The sequence below is a fragment of the Trichomycterus rosablanca genome, chromosome 11, assembly GCF_030014385.1.
Source record: "Trichomycterus rosablanca isolate fTriRos1 chromosome 11, fTriRos1.hap1, whole genome shotgun sequence".
Lineage (NCBI taxonomy): Eukaryota > Metazoa > Chordata > Actinopteri > Siluriformes > Trichomycteridae > Trichomycterus > Trichomycterus rosablanca.
This window is the reverse complement of record NC_085998.1, coordinates 11912105-11926854: the sequence shown is the minus strand read 5'-3', so window position 1 is coordinate 11926854 and position 14750 is coordinate 11912105. Positions and strand designations below refer to the sequence as shown.

The following is a 14750-nucleotide window of genomic DNA, read 5'->3' as shown; positions in this document are numbered from 1 at the left end:
TATGGCTGATGAATGTGAGATCTGAGTCTATTAGAACGCCGAAATTTCAGACTGACTTGGTCTTTGGTTTTTAGAGCCCGGGAACTGAGGTGTTCACTTACACTAGACCTCTTCTCTTTGCTGCAAAACACCACAATCTCTGTTTTGTCCTTATTTAACTGTAGAAAAGCATACAAAATACTTAATTTGAACATGATAGTCCAAAATTTTGTTTTAACTTTATGGGCACATAGCTGTGGTCACCAGTTGTAGCAAATAATAGTCACTAAAAAAAGAATTCAAATTAAAGGGGGCCAGAAGCAATATTGCAGATGCAGATGGAGAGTAACAAACTGCTGTGGGCAGGGGCGGCTCGTTCCTTAGGGCGATCGAACAACACCACCAAAGGACGAAAGGGAAGACATTTTTCTTGCCTCTGAATATCGTAGTCCAATCAGCGTCGAGTTGTGTTCCGAACAGTACCGCCCCGTTTGGGCCCCTTCAGTCCGACTGAAAATCGCCCCGGATTACTCTCATAGACTCTCATGTTAAGGCTCTTTTTTTACAAACTGTAGGAACTGCAATACAATCTGAATGGGTTCCGGGAGGGCTCGCACTTACGTGCTTGCGTCACATGTAACCTGGTGTCGTGATCTCGTCACCATGACTACCATTACCTCAGTTCGGAGCAACTCTATCGTGTAATCAGGATAAATTAGCAACTTAAGAATTAGGGCCACCCAGACCAAATTTAAACATCAAGTATCTACAAATCATATAAGTTACAAGTAAATTATAAGTAAGTAATGGAATTTTTAAATAGTGAATTGTGATTGCACTTATTGTATCTCCCCAATTGTTTAATTGTACTTCTTTATTCATTGCACATCAGCCCCAATCCCAATCTTTATTCTGGATCTGCTGCACCTAAAATAAAATGCTATCTGATGAAGACTGAATTAAATTGTTAGGGTGAAGGCTTTACTTAATTTTATGATTGATGGTAAAGCTGGTCTGTCTCCATGTTCAAAGTTATTTGTGAGGGCAAACTGACAGATGACTTAAGATGTTAATTATTTAAGCTTTAATTTACCCATTAAACGGGTCACCTTGTCCATCATCGCAACAATCCCCCCCCCTCATGCAGGCGCCTCGACCAACCAAAATATTGTTGCTGTAATAACAACAACAATAATAACAGTAATTACTGAAAGACCCGGGTTCCTTCAGCATGGGATTTGCATGTTCTCTCACTGTTCTCATGGGTTTCCTCTGGGTGCTCCAGTTTCCTCTCACAAGTCCAAAGACATGCAGTAAGGCAAACTAAAGCTACTAAAAATTGCCTTGTGTGTGTGTGTGTGTGTGTGTATGTGTCTGCCCAGTGATGGACTGGTGACCTATCTGCTGTGTTTACTACCTTTTGTCCAGTGAATCAGAACCGCCGCGTCCCTGACCAGAATAAAGTGGTGGTAAAACAGACAGTGAATGAACATATTTATATTATAAGCTTTTTATGTTGCAAAGAACAAACTCTACACATTGATGCCATGGCACAGAGGCTGACTGGGCAGCAGCAGCTTTCAGTCAATGAGCTGCATTTAATTTTGCTGCGTATACAGCAAATAAATCTGTAAGCAGGTACTTGGTGGTTAGCTTAATAAGTCTCATGATCAGTGGATAGGATGCACATTCACCACATTGCCTGATTAGGACTGACTGAAGCTGTTGTCTAGAACCTCCTACATGTTTAAAAGCCTGGGACAGTTGTGGTTTTTCAGAAGAGTTGGTGGGTTTTATGTGTTTGCAAGCTGTCACTCAACAGGATGGCTGGGAAGTAAACAGAAAACAAAGTGCTTTTATGACCTCTTAAGGCTTCAGAAGCCTGTTCTTAAACGGCATAAACTCAGCTTTAGAAGAATCCTTGGAGCATCGTGATGGACTCACATACTGTGACAGATGCAGGGTGTTGCACTTTTTGCTATTACCAGTCTGAATGCTCTTAAGTATGGAAAACTCATTGTCTCTTTGTGAAAACAAGCTGCATCATAGAGTTAACTAACCACAGCTCGCGTTTTCAATGTCTTTTGGTCCATCTAAGATTAGCTCAGGCCCAGAGAACTTGCCAGTGTTCTGAATAGAATGAATGTTTGGCTTTATCTTTATATAATACAGTTTCAGGTTGCATTTATTGATGCAGTGGTTAATTCACCTGCTCATTATGGAATGTTTTAAAATGGTGTAAATTTAACATTTTATAAACTTTTATTCTTTCTTGTGGCTGCTCCAACATTTAGGGGTCACAACCAGTGGCGATTTCTCTAAGACTGCAAGGGAAGCTCAGCTTCCCCTAAAATGTCCAAAATTAAATGGTCAAATATGTACAGTTGTGTTAACATTTCATTGACTACAAATGCGTTAGAACACGTATATCTCGAAGACGAGTTCGTTCAGAATCAGCTAATTATCACAGATCGACTCGATTTTCTTAACTTAACTCATACATTCCCGTAGCGTCAATGCATTTGCCCGCAGAAGCTGAGCGTCTCTTCACTTCTATGGGACTGCGTTGAGGTTCTATGGGGCTGCGCCGGTCATTGGATAAATGCCTCGATTTTGTCCCGCCCCCGGACGCTGAGCGTCTCTGGGGGTGAATGGGGCTGTGGGCGGGTGTGGACGCTGAGCTTCTGCAAGATGATTGGAGGATCAGTGGAAAGGCTGAATCCCGTTTTGATTGACAGCTAGTTTGAGCGCTACACCGTCACTTCTCAAACTCAAACTCAAAAGAAGCTTTATTGGCATGACAAATAGGGACATTCCTATTGCCAAAGCAATACACTTCATTAGTCACTTAATCACTGGGAGCTTCAGTCCCATCGCGGATTTTGCGAGTGAAGTCGAAAGACAAACTGCAACCCATTTCAGGCCATTTTCTTGTAAAAGGAACAGAGGGCAGAATTTATGTGTAAATAAATTGACAAATTTTATGATGTAAGCCGACAATGAGCTTCCCCTCTTTGAAAGACCAGCAGCCGCCACTGGTCACAACCCTATATTTACCTGGGCTTGGAACAGGTGTTGAGATTGCACTGACAAATGCACCTCTCAATGGTTAGACTGTTTCAGTCCCATCCTTCCCACCCCCCAACCCCCCAATTACACAATCATGTCCATGCAGTCGACCAGGCGATAGCACTGCTGAGATTCCCCAGATCCTCAGATCTCAGAGGTAGCGGGCTAGCATACTCTTCTGCTGTGCCACCCAAGCACCCTATTCTATAGAATTTTCTATCCACTCTTACTTTGCCTCTGTCCCAACTTTTTTCTTTTTTTCTTTTTTGGTGTGTTGCAGGCATTAAATTAATTTATTAACAAAATAAAATGACGTTAAAAGAACCAGAACCAGAGCTGGGATCTTGAATACATCGCATCGAATCTCAGCTTTGCCTACTGGCAAAAGGTTGAGCGGCCACATGAACAACGATTGGCCTGTTGTTCAGATATGGGCGGGACTAAGCTGGATGGGGTCTCTCTTCCATGACTGGTGCAATTACGACCTCTGCTGGCTGATTGATGGCGTCTGCACAGAGATGAGAAAAGAGTGCTCTCAGGGTGTGTCCTCTCCATACACAACACTAAGCTGCACTGCACTCGCACTCGTCCAAGTGCAGGTGATAAAATGCATACGGCATGCTGCCCACGTGTCGGAGGGGGCATGGGTTAGCTTCGTTCTCCTCAATCAGGGAAGGGATCGGCATTGGTGGAGAGGAAACATGACGCAATCGGGCAATTGGACGTGCTAAAAGGAAGAAAGAGGGGAGAAAATGCATAAAACAAATATGTTATATACAGTGTATCACAAAAGTGAGTACACCCCTCACATTTCTGCAAATATTTCATTATATCTTTTCATGGGACAACACTATAGACATGAAACTTGGATATAACTTAGAGTAGTCAGTGTACAACTTGTATAGCAGTGTAGATTTACTGTCTTCTGAAAATAACTCAACACACAGCCATTAATGTCTAAATAGCTGGCAACATAAGTGAGTACACCCCACAGTGAACATGTCCAAATTGTGCCCAAATGTGTCGTTGTCCCTCCCTGGTGTCATGGGTCAAGGTCCCAGGTGTGAATGGGGAGCAGGGCTGTTAAATTTGGTGTTTTGGGTACAATTCTCTCATACTGGCCACTGGATATTCAACATGGCACCTCATGGCAAAGAACTCTCTGAGGATGTGAGAAATAGAATTGTTGCTCTCCACAAAGATGGCCTGGGCTATAAGAAGATTGCTAACACCCTGAAACTGAGCTACAGCATGGTGGCCAAGGTCATACAGCGGTTTTCCAGGACAGGTTCCACTCGGAACAGGCTTCGCCAGGGTCGACCAAAGAAGTTGAGTCCACGTGTTCGGCGTCATATCCAGAGGTTGGCTTTAAAAAATAGACACATGAGTGCTGCCAGCATTGCTGCAGAGGTTGAAGACGTGGGAGGTCAGCCTGTCAGTGCTCAGACCATACGTCGCACACTGCATCAACTCGGTCTGCATGGTCGTCATCCCAGAAGGAAGCTGACGCACAAGAAAGCCAGCAAACAGTTTGCTGAAGACAAGCAGTCCAAGAACATGGATTACTGGAATGCCCTGTGGTCTGACGAGACCAAGATAAACTTGTTTGGCTCAGATGGTGTCCAGCATGTGTGGCGGCGCCCTGGTGAGAAGTACCAAGACAACTGTATCTTGCCTACAGTCAAGCATGGTGGTGGTAGCATCATGGTCTTGGGCTGCATGAGTGTTGCTGGCACTGGGGAGCTGCAGTTCATTGAGGGAAACATGAATTTCAACATGTACTGTGACATTCTGAAACAGAGCATGATCCCCTCCCTTCGAAAACTGGCAGTTTTCCAACAGGATAACGACCTCAAACACAACCTCCAAGATGACAACTGCCTTGCTGAGGAAGCTGAAGGTAAAGGTGATGGTCTAAACCCAATTGAGCACCTGTGTCGCATCCTCAAGTGGAAGGTGGAGGAGTTCAAGGTGTCTAACATCCACCAGCTCCGTGATGTCATCATAGAGGAGTGGAAGAGGATTCCAGTAGCAACCTGTGCAGCTCTGGTGAATTCCATGCCCAGGAGGGTTAAGGCAGTGCTGGTGGTCACACAAAATATTGGCACTTTGGGCACAATTTGGACATGTTCACTGTGGGGTGTACTCACTTATGTTGCCAGCCATTTAGACATTAATGGCTGTGTGTTGAGTTATTTTCAGAAGACAGTAAATCTACACTGCTATACAAGCTGTACACTGACTACTCTAAGTTATATCCAAGTTTTATTTCTATAGTGTTGTCCCATGAAAAGATATAATAAAATATTTGCAGAAATGTGAGGGGTGTACTCACTTTTGTGATACACTGTATATACACTGTCACAAGTCATTTCCGTGCATTTTTTACTTTACCAAATGTCCCAACTTTTCTGGGAATTGACTTTAGATATACAGTATTACATCTGTTGTCTATCTTAATCACTTAAAATGAATCAGGATGCCATGCCACATCATTCATGGCGTCGCAGAAATCATTTAAATCCTGAGGGTGACATGGCGTCTCTTACAAGTGTATGTTTTTTGTCCAGGTTTGATCTTAACTGTAAGTATAAGGTTGTATAACATATCTAAACTTACCAGATGTTATGACTGCAGCATGAACTCTGTCAGCACTTTTTTGCTCTTTGTCCATGTTTGGGTTTTTGTTAGTCATGGTACTTTTGCAAATTGGTGAAATGACTCAGACCGACATGAATAGAATAGAAATGTCTGAAAGAGGGCAGCACGGCAACAGAGTGGGTAGCACTGTTGCCTCACAGCAAGACGGCCCTGGGTTTTCTTTAGTTTTTTCTGTGTGAGATTTGCATGTGCTCAATGCGTCCACATGTCCATGTTTTTTACTGGTGCTCTGGTTTTCTTCCACAAGCCCAAAGAGATGGAGTCAGGTCAATTAGAGCTACGAGAAATTACCCTAAGTGTGTGTGAATGTGTGTGTGTCTGCCCTGTGATGGACTGCTGACCTGTCTGTGGTGTTTCCTGCCTTTCGACCAATGAATCAGACCCATTGCGACCCTGACCAGAACAGACAATGAATTAATGAATATTAGAACAACACAAAGAGACAAAGAGGAAAAAGGAAACCGAGAAGAAAGGAAGTAGAGGAACATGTATGACACAACAAACACAATGCAACCATATGTTTTTTTTGCTGGATTTAAACCATTCACTCTTACAATGCAGAAAAATAGAAAATAAAGAAATAAAAATAAGGTATTCAACCAGTCCTGTTTACATTTGGTATACTTACAATGCATATGTCCTCTTCTAACGTATACGCAATATTTCTAAGTATTTAGCTTTTTAATAATAATTACAATATAGGGCAGATGGAATGTCTTTATTTGTCATATACACATATACAGTACAGTAAAATTCTTTACTTACATATCCCAGCTACTTTGTAAGCTGGGGTCAGAGCACACATGTATTTACATTTACATTTTAGCATTTAGCAGACGCTTTTATCCAAAGCGACTTACACAATGAGCAATTGAGGGTTAAGGGCCTTGCTCAGGGACCCAACAGTGGCAACTTGGTGGTGGCGGGGCTTGAACCGGCAACCTTCTGATTACTAGTCCAGTACCTTAACCACTGAGCTATCACTGGCTATCACATCCCAAGTCTCCCGGAAGTTCCCGGAGTCTCCCGCATGTACATAGCGGCTCCCTGATCCCCGCAAGTCAGATAAAATCTCCCAGAATCTAGAACGAGCGGCCAAGAGCGCACACACACACACACACACACACACACACACACACACATGCAGGTGACACAGACTTTTTTTTCCCATCGCGTATTAAATTCGTTATCTGATATACAATCTAGCACACTGTGTAGGGAACATAATTATTTATGTAATACACTATCTAGTGCACTATGTAAGGAACACAAATCATCATCTAGTTATACTTTCTAGTGCACTATGTAGTGAACATGAATGCGTTATCTAAAACACTATCCAGTGCACTATGTAGGGGACATAAATCCGTGATCTGATATACAATCTAGTGCACTGTGTAGGGAACATAAATTCATATCTACAGTAAAATACTATCTGGTGCACTATGTAGGGAACCTAAATCCGTTAACTAATACGCTACCTAAAGCATTATGTAAGAAACATAAGTCTATTATCTAGTACACTATCTAGTGCACTAAGTAAGGAACATAAATTCTTTTCTAATATACAATCTAGTGCACTATGTAGGGAACATAAATCTATTATCTTTCACACTATCTAGTGCACTATGTAGTACATATTATTGTGTTTGTGACGCGAACAGTTAGCTTAGTAGCTCAGTTAGCAGCTCCTAAAAGTTCTGTTATCACTGCATATGTTTTTTTTTTTGGGTTGTCCGGGTTTGGGGGTACCTCCCTGAAATGAGTTTTTGCAACTTGGGAAGTCTGATGTAGCCATCATACAGTGCCCCCTGAGCCTAGAAGGTTAGGAGCCTTGCTCAATGGCCCAAAGGTGGCTGCATGACAGAATTGAGTTTTGAACCCACATGCTTCCTTTTGGTAATCCACAGCTCTAGCCACTTAGCTACCACCGCCCCCATTACGGCAACACTGTGGTTTAATTCTGACTCGCTGTTCTTGTTTCTGTTGTTTCCTGCAACTCTTTTTCAAGTGATCGCTGGCTTCCCTTTTAACTTTCTCATAATTAGTCTGTGAGTACGTTGTGGAATTTTGTTTAACAGAACTGTCAGGGGACAATTTCTTATTCCATGAACTTACAATTTGCTGAATATCAAACTGGTTGTTTATTTTATTTTACTTTCATCAGCCTGGTCAGGGTTGCGGCAGGTCGGTTACACTAAGAAACATCAATCCATTGCAAGGCTTCAGTTACCACCTTTTTTTCTCTCAGACATAGCCAATCATGTCTGTATAGATACCCGGCCGGCCAAAAGCACCACTGATATTCGAACCAGGATATCAGCAGTAGTGGGCTAGTGTAATAGACCATTGCTACACCTAATCACCTAAAACTGGCTGTACTCAGAGAAATTTTAAAGTTGTTTGTAGCTATTTTTATTTATTTTATGATAATTTTGATCCCGAGGACTTCTGTAAGCTCCTTCACCTTTACCAATACTTGTTAAATCTTCACAACCAGTAGAAACACCTTTTATAATAACACAGCAAGTAATTTTCATGAGAACATTACTCTAAATAGTCTATTTTTAATTTGCAGCAATTATATCTAAAACCTTAATTTATTTTTATTTAATTTTTTCACATATGTATTTTCCCCCATCGTAAATCGAAGATTAAAATATCCTTAAAATGGGCTGAGCATGATGTGAAGTAAATACATTTGTTTGGTTTCATTGCTTCAAATTGGCCTGTATGATTAAAAAGATTTAAGGGTTTTAAGCAAAGGACGCTAAAGTAAAAGGCAGGGTTGCCAGATTGTGCGTTTTCATATTGTTTTTTCACTAGTTGTAAACAGTTGTACGTTTGATCTTGAATTGGTACCTGTGTGTACCAGATCTCAGTTGTAGACATAAAATTTACATTAATACCAGAGCTGTGTACAATGTGTTGCTTTTTACAATGTCTTTTTTACCCATCCAGTAAAGAAAAAAATAACAAAAGCTGTACTACTGATGATCAAGTGGCGTGGCAGTCTAACACACCATAATCCAACACAGTGAAGACCTTTTAAGCCTAGTCACTGGCCTGGTCAGGTGCAATTGTCTAAGTCAGAAGACTGAGGAATATTCTTGAAGCTTTATCTTGATTTTTTGTGTTGTTCATGATAGATTCTTAAGTGATATTTTAGATTATTGTCTTATTGTAAAAGTTAGCCTCTTTTCAGCTTTGGTTTCTTGACAGTGTCACATTTAAACAGAATATGCTGATTTCTAGTGAAATGCTATTCTCTCACTTGTTTCTGGTGCCACTGCCTGCCACACAACCCCAAAGCTCAACAGTAAAAACCTCAATGTAAAACACTCACTCACTCACTTACTGTCTTAACCGCTTATCCAATTAGGGTCGCAGGGGGGTACTGGAACCTATCCCAGCTTTTCAATGGGCGCAAGGCACACAGTAACACCCTGGACGGGGTGCCAGTCCATCGCAGGGCAGACACACATACATACATACACACACACACACACACACACATTCACCTATAGGGCAATTCAGTGTCTCCAATTAACCTGACTGCATGTTTTTGGACTGTGGGAGGAAACTGGAGCTCCCGGAGGAAACCCACGCTGACATAGGGAGAACCGGACCGCCCAGCCTGGGGATTGAACCCAGGACCTTCTTGCTGTGAGGCGACAGTGCTACCCATCGAGCCACCGTGCCACCCTCAATGTAAAACAGTTGTCAGGTTTTGTCTTGTTTCCTCTTCAAACATATCTTTGGTGACCAGAGAGTTCCATTTTTACGACAATAGTCCACTGCACTTGTCTCCGTAGTATATAAGTGGAAAGTCAGAAGTTTCCCCCTGAAGAAAATGCCATTTTGTTAGCAACTTTGCTCAGCAGAATGGTTCACTATTACTGTGTTAGCCAAACCTTGCTGCACATCCCATTACTGGCGTATGAGTGGGTTTTTATTTTTCTCCCTTTTTACTGGCTGGCATACAAGCAGCTCTGTCTCGGTACTTTAGTCTGCAGGTCCTCAGCTCTGGTTAGCCACCATTTTTAATGACATTTTCATACAGTAGACATTGTGTGTTGGAAGCACCTTCTTCTTAGCCTTACTCAGCTATGAAGGCTTCAATTAGCTTTACTTATAGATCTTTGGTCAGTTAGTAAGTGGTTGCTGAAGATAATATGTTTACTTCATTTCATATACAGTCGACCCTTGAGTTACAAACGGTTTACCATGCGAACATTTCGGGTTACGAACGATCTTTTTCAACTTAACGTACGAACAAATTTTGAATTACGAACCGAAATTCGCGAAACACGTGACGTCACGAACAAGTTCACTCCGAGCTTCTCTCTCTCTGTATATATACAGTGAGTGAACATTCGCACAGCGGATGGTGTTTTTCCGGTGTTTTCAATATTAAAATGTCCCCAAATAAGGTGCAGAGAGAGCGCAGAGCTGAGAAAATGAAAAAAATCTATTACATTTGTTGTTGTATAATTACTCCTGCCAGCAGCTGTCACTGTGTATCAGACAGCGGGGACAGTGAGTGAGAGAGAAGAAGGAATTTGCTCATTAAAGTATTCTTTCTTTCGTGCAATTACACCTACAAAATACAATACTACTGAAATAAAGAAGGAAATAATAGAGAAATATGAGAGTTATTGTTGTTTCTGGCAGATACATTTTATAAAAAAAGAAGGAAATGTATTATGGTGTCTAGTACACAGATTTGTACACAAATGTAAAGTGCATTACAAATTAAATGTATTATTATTATTATTATTATTAGTACAGCACATGCACTGTACTGAAATGTGATGTGTGTTTTATGTACAGTTTGTTTGTTTATTTAATAGGATTTTAACGTCATGTTTTTTTTTGTACACTTTTTGGTTACATTCATGACAGGAAACGGTAGTTTATCTTTACACAAGGTTCATCAGTTCACAAGGTTATATCGAACACAGACATGGACAATTTAGTGTCTCCAATTTACCTCACTTGCATGTTTTTGGACTGTGGGAGGAAACCGGAGCTCCCGGAGGAAACCCCACGCAGACACGGGGAGAACATGCAAACTCCACACAGAAAGGACCCAGACCGCCTCACCTGGGGATCGAACCCAGGACCTTCTTGCTGTGAGGCCACCGTGAGGCCACCGTGCCGCCCTTTATGTACAGTACTACTGTGTTTTGTTGTTTATTATTGTTTATTACAGTAATGTCTATTCTATAATTTAAGATTAAAGGTAAAATATACTTGTATTTATAACAAAAAAGAGCATTTAAGACATTAGAAAGGTTAGGTAAGGGGGTGGTTTGGGCGGTCTGGCACAGATAAATTCTATTTACATTATTTCTTATGGGAAAAATAGGTTTAACTAACGAACATTTTGATTTAAGAACAGCCCTTTGGAACCAATTAAGTTCGTAAGTCAAGGGTCTACTATGTAGTTTAGACAGGGGTTTCCAATACTGTGTGTATACTACAGTATTTAGGTGATTTAGGTTTTTTTCTGGTATTGAAAAGACAACTTGGCAACCTAACTGTTAGCTGTAGAGTAAATCTGGCAACCCTGCGTCGGTTCTTTTTCAATGTGGACGACAAAGCGAGAACTGGGAGCGGCTTAGTTCTGATTAACCAGCACGTTATGTTTAAATTTAACAGTTTATGTTAAACTTAATGTTCAGAAATGTTCAGTTTTAATTGTGTAGAAGAGCAACACGCGGTCTGAGCTGAACAAAGGAAGGAATGAGTGAGTGAGTTCCAGTAAAGCTAACTAATGTTTATCTGGCGTTCCTGTTGAACTGAACTGTAGCGGTGTGCTGCTGCTGCTGCTGCTGTAGCTGCCTGTGCTGAGGTGAGTAGCAATCCTACACAAACCTCACTCACTTTTAAGCTTTATTTGTGTTTATTTTAACTTCTGTACTTTCTGTTTTTATTAAATAATCGACAGACTGTTTTGTGTTGCTGTAACTAATACAAACAGCTGTGCACAACAGCTGGAAAAGTCAGGAAAAGAGCTGAATGTTGGTGAAGGAATGAATCAGTGCAGTTTAAACGGTTGGTTAGGGTGTAAACATGAAAAGTTAAGTCGTTTTTATTCGGTTTACTTCTTCATACAGAAGCTTATTGACTGTTTTTAGTGGTTTTGCTGGAATCTTGGGAAGCGCCACTCCTAAGTTTTGAGAGGACTGCCAACAGTATAACCTCATCATTGGAATAACGGTATATATGGGAGCAGCCAGTAAAACCAGTTCACACAGACTCATCTTGTTACTGATGGTTACATTTACTGGTTGAACCATATAAGAAATTCACAGTGTAAACAGCACAATCCAATATTACGGTTTTAGGTATATTTACAGTCACAAAAGTTTGTATACACATGCATGACATTGCAGTCTTGGGATTCTACAACTGACTGGAAAATTTGAGCACACTTCTTTGCCAAATAAAATTCCAATACCATTTACCCCTACTGATACCATTAGATACCCATTAAATTAGAAACATATAAATTAAAATTATATATATATATATTTTTTATTATTTTATTTTTTATTTTTATTTTTTTTCCCCCTTTAGCGCATCCAATTGTTCTAATCAGCTGGCAGAGGTCGTAATCACATTCTGACAGAAAGAGACCCACATCCGGTTCTTTGTCCCTCCCCCCAACTGAGCAACCGGCCAATCATTGCTCATACAGCCACTCAGCCTCGAACCGGTAAAGCAGAGCTGGATTCGGTACGACGTACTCGAGATCCAGCTCCGGTTGCAGCGTGTGTTTTTACCGCTGCGCCACCTGAGCGGCAGAAACATATAAATTATATATACATGGGGCCCCTACTAAATGTACAGAAAAATGTGCTTTATTTAACAGACCTCATTTTTCTAAATTCACAGATTCTATGGATTTTTAAAGAAAAGTGCCACATTTCACGGCAGTCATTAAATAACACTCATACATTGAATGATAGAATACACAGTACAGCCTACCTTAATGGTAGACATAGATATACTTTATTTGTCATATATACATATACAGTTGTACAGTACAATGAAATTCTATCCCAGCTTGTTTGGAAGTTGGGGTCAGAGCGCATCGTACGGTTCCCCCGGAGCAGACAGGGTTAAGGGTCTTGCTCAAGGACCCAACAGTTGCTGCATAGCAGAGCCTGGATTTGAACCGCCAATCTTTTTATTATTTTTATTTTTATATATTTATTTAATGCATTTTCTCCCCCTTTAGCACGTCCAATTGCCCAACTTGCATCACGCATCCTCTCTGCCTCTGCCGATCCCTACCCTGACTGCTGAGATCGAAGCTCACCCACATCCCCTCCGACACGTGAGCAGCAAGCCGTATGCATCTTGCCACCCACACATATACGAGTGATGCGCCACCTAGCGGTGCGTGCGGATCGACACACCCTAAGAGCACTCCTTCCTCATCTCTGTGTAGGCGCCTCTAATCAGCCAGCAGAGGTCGTAACCGCACCATTCTGACAGAGAGAGACCCACTTCCGACCTTAGTCCCGCCCATCTGAACAACAGGCCAATCGTCGTTCATATAGCCGCTCAGCCTCGGTCGATAAGGCAGAGCTGGATTCGATACGACGTACTCGAGATCCAGCTCCGGTTGCGGCGTGTGTTTTTACCGCTGCACCACCTGAGCGCCGATTTCATGGATTTTAAAAGAAAAGTGCCACATTTCAAAGCCATTAAATTACTCTTTCTGCAAACACTTCTTAAGGTGTGCAGCAGTACAGGGTTGTTGTTGTCACATTTTTTTGTTTAAAGAATTCTCCACACATTCTCTATTAGGGACAATTCAGAACTGCAGGCAGACCAGTCCAGTACACTTAACCTCTTCTTCCACAGCTATGCCTTTGTAATGTGTGCAGCATGTGGTTTATTGTCTTGTTAAAAAATGCATGGATGTGCCTGGAATAGGTGTTGTCTTAAAGCATATGCTCCAAAATCTCAATGCACTTTTCTGTATTAATGCTGCCATCACAGAAGTGTAAATTACAGTAATCCCTCCTCGATCGCTTTAGCATTTAGCATCTTGTCATTAAAACCAATGGATTGAGGTAGCACAGCATGCTAACGTCAATATAACATCTCTCTTCATGTAACGATAACGGTTACATTTCCTGACAAGCCCGAACTTGCAAATAAAAACACTCGGTACAAGTTTATACAAGTTAAAAATCAGTAATATTTTATTTACGTTTGAAAAGAACTCCATTCGTTTGTCCGTACCTTCAGCCATGTTTATTTTTCTGCGAGAGAGGAGCACCTGACCCGCAATGAATTCTGGGATTGTCTTGATCACTAAGGCAGTGTCGGATGCTCACTCGTTTTTGAGTGAAAATAACGTTGAAACGTTAAGAAGTGAGGATATTAAGGCATCTAGGATTTGTATGTAGAGAGCGCACTAGCTTTTCAAACACACCCCTTGTCTGCAGAAATCCGTGAACCAGCGAAAAATCCGCGTTTTATATTTAGACATGCTTGCAAATAAAATCCGCGATAGAGTGAAGCCGCAAAAGTCGAAGCGCGATATAGCGAGGGATTACTGTACTTTTGCTAGAGGTCCTGACACAGCCCCATACCATGACAGACCCTGGCTTTTGGACTTGTTGCTGATTATATCAGCTTTTAATGAATAACGGTTCTTGATGTAGTGCCATCTAATGGATTGGAGATCAAGTCTTTTTTTGAGGAACATTTTTTTTGTACCAAACTCTGATTACAATGACCTGTTGACTTTACCTGTTTAAAATCAAATCATAATGAATTTTTACCTACAAGCTTAAATCACCCGGTCCCAACTTTATTTGGAATGTACTACAGGCCTGAAATGCAGGAAGGGAGGTATATTAACATTAATAAATTGAAATTGAAATTGAAACCAGACAAAACATAAAATGTCCTGGGTTCATGATGTAGTTGTGGCCTACTGGTTAAGGTTGCTAGTTCAAGCACCACTACTGCCAGGATGCTGCTGTTGGGCCCTTAAACAAGGCCCTTAACCC

The 14750-nt window shown here is 41.3% G+C and overlaps 1 protein-coding gene across 2 annotated transcripts in view; it reads left to right on the top strand.

Moving 5' to 3' along the window:
* The first annotated feature begins 11445 nt into the window (after positions 1-11445).
* Positions 11446-14750, top strand: part of cd276 (CD276 molecule) — a 132067-nt gene continuing 128762 nt past the window's right edge. For both annotated transcript variants that reach the window (XM_063005152.1, XM_063005153.1), the window contains exon 1: positions 11446-11566. The gene's annotated coding sequence lies outside the window, so the exon portion shown is untranslated. The remainder of the gene's footprint in view (positions 11567-14750) is intronic.